Below are 6,675 nucleotides of genomic sequence, written 5' to 3'. Positions count from 1 at the left end.
ATCATTTTTGTGGCCTCCTCCGGACCCACTCCACCAGGTCCATGTCCCTCCTGTGCCGAGGGCTGCAGAACTGGCCACATGGCAACAGCTCAGATTAATTGCATATCATGCAATACCACATTTTAATGAATCAGTTTTAAATGTGCTGCTCTTTAATTTTCTTGTGAGTTCCTTTTCATCGGGAAAGGCACATGGGTGAGTTCAATTTTGCTTTCGCGTACTATTATTTTCGATCCTTTCATTACATCAGGTTTATCGTGTCACAGTTCCGTTGAGGCAGTCGTTACTCCAGCCTCGTACTGGTGCAACACACATCTTTTTTTAATCCCTCGTTTTCCCTCAGGCCGAACAATTACCATTCCTCTCCTTCTCCATTTCTGGAACTATCTTTTGTCCATTTTATCTGTCGAGAGCAGCCAAAACCCAAGGACTCGGAGAAGCTTCTCATCAGTTTACTTGCACTGGGTTATCTCTCAACACTGGGCTGATGCATGCATTAAAGACATCCAAGAGGATGGTGAATGTTTTTATACCAACTGCTTGCAGCTCATCTCAAACCAGCCACTTACTCAAAGTTTCCTCTCTCCTTCACCTTCGTGCCCACGGTACCGAGTGGGGTCAGCAGTTCCTACATCACCTTTGCCCCTTCTGGTTTTGAACAACTGATGCAATTCTGCATTTTCTTGTAACACCAGCATAGATAAACACATAAAATGCTGCTTATATCTCTCCCGAGTTAATTATTACACTGCACTGCCCAGCCAGTGCAACACTGTGTCAGGCAAAGTGAGACAAGGAATTCTTCCCGATTTCAAAAGAAACACTTCATTTTCACCCCCACCCCTCCACGGTTTCCTAATCTCAGTTTCACCAATTTGTTTTCCATGGTGAAAGATTTCTCTGTGAAGGAGGAAACTGTCTATACCTGTGTATTTAGCTACATTACCTCACAGTCCTTATAAGTAACCTCCCAGTTCTACGAGACGAACAAGATTTTATTTTTTCATAACGAAGACTAGAAACATAGGTAATAAATTATAATTCTGACCTTCAGTTTGTCCTAGGTGATTCTTAAATATGCAGGAATGTAGTAAAAATGTTTATTTCCATGGAATTCAGATAATGCATTATATAAAACTCTACTAAAATTTGGTTTTGTCATGCAGTAATCAAATCACAAGCAAAACAAGATGAACGGATGCACACCAGCATAACTCCCCCTCCATCTCCTGTAGCATCACTATTGCTACAGAGATGTACCAATTGTGAGGTGTACTCCAGTCTCTTAATCTGAAATAAAAACGTCTACATGCAGACTTGAGATCATCTTAATTTATAACGAATTTTGACAGCGTTCTGTCTCCCCATCCAGGGAAGAAAAAGAAAGGCAACAGGAATCCCACGCCTGCAACTACGACTGCAGCGAAGCTGGGACATTCGCTCCCGAGGGTTTGCCTGTACAGATGTCTTGCCATTTAAAACTGTTTTAGGAACATTCACAGAAAACTACAAGCAGCAACATAATAAAGCCAGTTTAAACTGTGTATCTGCAAGAAAATCTAAGTTTGCCAAAGCAGATGATCAAGCATCTGCGTGTGTTAATTGGTGTGAGTACCCTTAAGCAAAAACCTTCTTATACGCCAGCATCCAAAATTATTTCTTCTCTATCAAGTACTGTACGAGTGAAAGGTCTCAAAGTCTGATCCAGAGAAATGCCCTGAAGGTGGCAGAACTTTGATAAGAGATTTTTTTTTAAGTTGTTTCTGCAATATGCTGAGAAGGGGTTGTGCTGGGAGCAAGGACTGAACAGTTACTCAGCGCCTTGGACTGCTGAATGGTGACCGATAATAACCTGTATAAATGAGAGATACCCAATACAAAGTTTGAGGTGAATCATAAAAATTAAGGTGGCAGTTAGGCAGCAAACTCAATAGACGGCAGGACATCTTCAATGAAAGAATCAGACAAATCTTAACAGCGAGATGAAGACGCTACACAAACACTCATTTTACGACAAGTTGACTACGGCATCACAAACCGTGTATTATAGAGAAGAGGGCCCCGAGGACCTGGGTAGACAAGTGAAAAACATCTCGTTTAAAAATACCACTGTGTGTGCATTAGACTATCTGACTGCCAAAAATCTTCACGCTCATCTGCAAAAACTTAGAGTGTATGTTGTTTCTTGCTTTAGTAACCACTCCTCACCAGCCTCAGTTCTTACACCTAGACATACAATTATTTCATTAACATATAATTATACTAACATTAAAAAGCCAATTAATGCTCCATGCAGTGCAACTATGCTGTTAAGTTGATGCTTTTGCCTGTATCTTTCATAGACCAGTACTTTCGTGACAGCACTTCTAATCTCATTGAAAGTTTGTGCTGTTTGTGGTTCAAACATGAAGTTGACACATTTTAATCAAGAGATCCTTCAATGCAATTTTCCCCAATTCATGCTGAAATGTACAACACTTCTTCTAAGGAGCAATTCCTGAAATGGCTCACAATGACATCCCAAGGAAGTTTTGGTATTCCATGTCTCTCCATTTTTCTAACTCCTATATAATACCTAAATAATATAAACCTAATGTTCCCTCCTAGCCACAAGGAACACAAGAAGACAAGAGTAACTTCCAGCAAATACTTTCTGAAATTTCCCTAACTATTGTTTAAGCTTCCGTCCCCTCAACACATGTGAAATACAATCTTTTCTAACCAATTTTTGTTTCATCACAGAATAACTGAGAAGACCCAGAGGTATGACATGCTCCGATTTTTGTTATTTTACATTGAAAATTTAGCATCCATTGTTTTTTGTTTAGAAGGGCAAACACACCCACACCCCTAGATAAATCAGTTTTATACCACTGAAAGGTATAATTTTCATTAGGATAAGTTAGCCCCAATTGGTCTGCAGTATTTACCAAACAACAGCAGAAGGCTGTCTCAGAAGATTAATCCCGTTTGTTTTAAGACTGCCTTTTCTGTTCAATGCAGAATAAATGGTACTGATCAAACAGGTGAGTAAAACCTCAGACTTGGTATCGTGATTCCGTATGCAGTCTGGAGTTACACGTGTATTTTTCAACATGCCTTTTTAACATTCCTTCAATAAGCTGGCTGATTTCAGTGCTGGCTGAGCATCAACACCAATCGCTGCTAGATTTTTCACCTTGAAACACAGGAACATTTGCTTGCTATGGCAAAGAGGGAAGTTTTCCCATTGTTACCCACAGTGCAGATTTGGAATATGTACCAAAATATACCCCGGGGTGGGGTGCAGTGTGTGTGGGGGGTTGTTGTTTGTAAAATGTTGTAATTATCCAAACGAAAGGAAGGAATTATGGTCTTCCTGAATATAGCTACCTCTCTCCTACCAGTGCTGCCGGACCAGAATAAAAAAAAAAATTATTATTTGTTTTTTTTTACTGTTCTGTAATAAAACAATTCACAGAAGGCAAACATGAAATTTCTCTGAGGAAAATCCCTCCTCCTCCTCCCCCTCACAAGATCGTCATCCTAATCCTTCATCCCACTTGTGAACTGTTAAAAAAACCCCAAACACTGCTCTTCAAAACCCAAGCGCAATAGGGTAGCTTTCACCTTTGTTCTGCAACACACCTAGACCTTTAATACAAAGAGCAGCAACATGACTTTAGAGGCTCTTCTCTCACATTTACGTAACTGAACCTTCTTATTAGAGATGTTGCCTTCTTTCTTCGAAAGCAGAGAGTATTACCATCCCAGGGAACCACAAATGAAAGTATTTGATAATACTACAGCCCGCTTTTTGCAAGCATATGCGTTTATCCCAATACACAAGCTAAAACAACATGGGCAATTTCTTGTGTAACACTGGATGTGCTATATGCATCTTTAAACACACATTCCCCCCACCCCCCAAAACAGAAACACATCTCAAAGAAGTTATATGATCTCATTGCAGGAAAAATTACAATATCTTTATGTTGAAAATTATGTCACTTGAAAGAAGAATCACGCTTCTCCTATTTGGTGGCCACTAGTCACCTCTAGTGTTGTACAGCAAGGAAGATAGGAGTCATTTGTGAAGACACCAAAAAACCCCCAAAGTTTATTAAAAGTGCTGATGTCTTCTGAAAAATCACCAAAGCAAATGAAGCATGGTTCAGCTTCAAAAGGAATCAAATGGCCACCTTCTAATACACATGCACACATATATTAGATTTCATATACAAATAAACCCGCTTGTAGGTAACCACACAAATTAAGGGGAAAAATTTAGCCCCCTGGAAATAACAGGGCTAAAATTTTGCTTAAATGTATGCATGCATACACTACTATTTCAGTTGTGCCTCTTCACTACAGGTGTACAGATGAGACTAACTACAGCAAATACTGCATACTTACCATGCCATAGAATAAAATCAGAACATAAACAGCCTCATGAAAAGTGGTATCTTTCAAGAATATCAAAAAGATTAACACAGAATCATATCAAAAACCTGACTTTGCAAGTGATCTGGGGAGTAAGAAGAAACTGCTAGCATATTCATTCATTTCCTTAAACCCTGAATACTCGATAACCATCTCCAGAACCTAGTTCTGTAGGTGATAATTAAACTGTCTTGTTTTTACAGCTGCTTTCTTCTTGAATCGTTGAGCAATTCAAAGGAAATCAGAAAGCAAAATACCAAAACCTATGGCGAGTGCCCAAGTGTCTCGAGCTTCTTTGAAAACCTTAATGCAAGTGGCAGACGTCTTCTGTACTTCTTACTGTGCCTATTTCTTGTCTGCTAGTTTTGCCCAAAGAGTATTTTCTCTCAGTTGCTCCAATGACCTTTCTTTTCATACACCGATATTTGGGAGAGCAGTGAAGCCCATTTAGAAAGCTGCGGGAGGGCTGCAGGTTACACAGCCATGCTGTGCTGCCTATGGACTTCTGCACACCTGCCCCAGGAACAGCTAAAAAGTGGCTAATTTTGCACATTTTACTCTCCTCCTGTCAGACACGTTTTGTGGAACTGCTCCCCCCACACCATTATCCACCCGCTTAGTCTAATACAGGTTCCTCTATTACTGCAGGGGGCTGAAATGGAAAACTAACTACAATATCAGATCATATTTGAACTTACAAGAAAGTAACTTTGAACACAACACAACAGGTATTTCTATAGAGGAGGTGGATCAGACCCATCTAGAAATTTGGTAATACAACTAATAATGGAGCCACGTCCTCTTTTTGCAACTGAATTGCAACATGTTTATACCTACAGAGACTACTCAGAAATCAATCATCTCATCTCACTGTGAAAAATCTTTCAGTTCTGCATTCTAGGAAATGGGTATAAATTAACATGTACAGAAAAAAAACCCACACTTCACCAGGAATGTTCATATAAACTTCAAAAAATTTAAACTGCCTTAAAAAAGAAGTCTGGTTAAGCATTCCGTCTTTCAGTTAATTCAACACTCCTACAGGAAATACATCTACATTCACAAAATATAATCATTTTTGATTTCAAACACATATCACGCCTCACAGTACACACTGAGAAGAAAGAATTTGTGTATCCTAGTAAGCATCCACATTTATATACACTCACACACACCGGGTACTTTAAAATAAACAGCATTCATTTGAACAAAAATATACTTCCAACAACAGAATTTCTCTATTAAATCCATGTTTATTGCTTAAGTTTTATCACAGTGGAGATTAAATTATGCTTAATCATCCGGTCAGTGCTTTTGTACCTTCTTCAATGCCAAAAAAGCCATTTAAACCAAGTCATTCATACACTCGAAGTCTTATTACCATCCCACCATTCATCGCCTCTGTGTGCTCCTTTAGTTGCCGCAAACTGCAAGATTGTAAAAAGGTATAGCTAATAGGCTTATTTATAATACCATTTTCTTCAAGTATTCAGAAAGCAGTACAAGTAGCTGTACTGTATATTAGAAACATATCTGTACTGTTATTTATTGCTATAGGATAGAGGCTCCTGATGGAATGATAGTGAAATATTGCATCACCGTGTATGAAGATGATCTCAGCGTCCTGTAATCGTCACAACTCTTCCCATGTTAGTCAACAACACTAGGTAACTGGGTTTCTTCTCTTTCTCTTTCAGGCATGGGATTTCAAACTACAAATAAATAAAGCATACACTCACAACATGTGTAGTGCAAATTCCAAGTAAACAGAATGACGTGGAAATAAACTCATAGTTGCCAACTTCGGTTCGGCAGGGCAGTTATGATTTTTACGCCCGGCGCCCCGCGTCCCCACCCTCGGCGCACACCACCGCCAGCGTCCCGTGTCGGCGACAATGATTGAAAGAGATTGTTGCAGGGGAAGGGGGAGACGACCACCGCTGCAAACCCTCGCGCTCGCGGGTGGCCGGGCTTCACCCCACGCGTCCCGTCAGACCCGGGAAGGGAGGCTGGTCACCCGCCGGGAGAGCAGCCTCCCGTCCCGCGTCGGAAAATTCGTATTGGCAACTATGTGAGACATGGATTGCGTGGCCCAGACTAAGAGAAGGCAATATTTTTTTCCAGATACAACCACTGAAAGAGAACATCTACAACATTGCGATTTATAAAGAACTTAATAATAATGAGAATTAATAGGAAAGACATTCAACTGGGGGGGGGGGGGGGAGGGAGAAGGGGGGGGGGCTGTTGTTT

The sequence above is a fragment of the Haliaeetus leucocephalus genome, unplaced genomic scaffold (genome assembly GCF_000737465.1).
Source record: "Haliaeetus leucocephalus isolate CR32 unplaced genomic scaffold, Haliaeetus_leucocephalus-4.0 Scaffold484, whole genome shotgun sequence".
In the NCBI taxonomy this organism is placed as follows: Eukaryota; Metazoa; Chordata; class Aves; order Accipitriformes; family Accipitridae; genus Haliaeetus; species Haliaeetus leucocephalus.
This window is presented reverse-complemented; position numbering follows the sequence as displayed.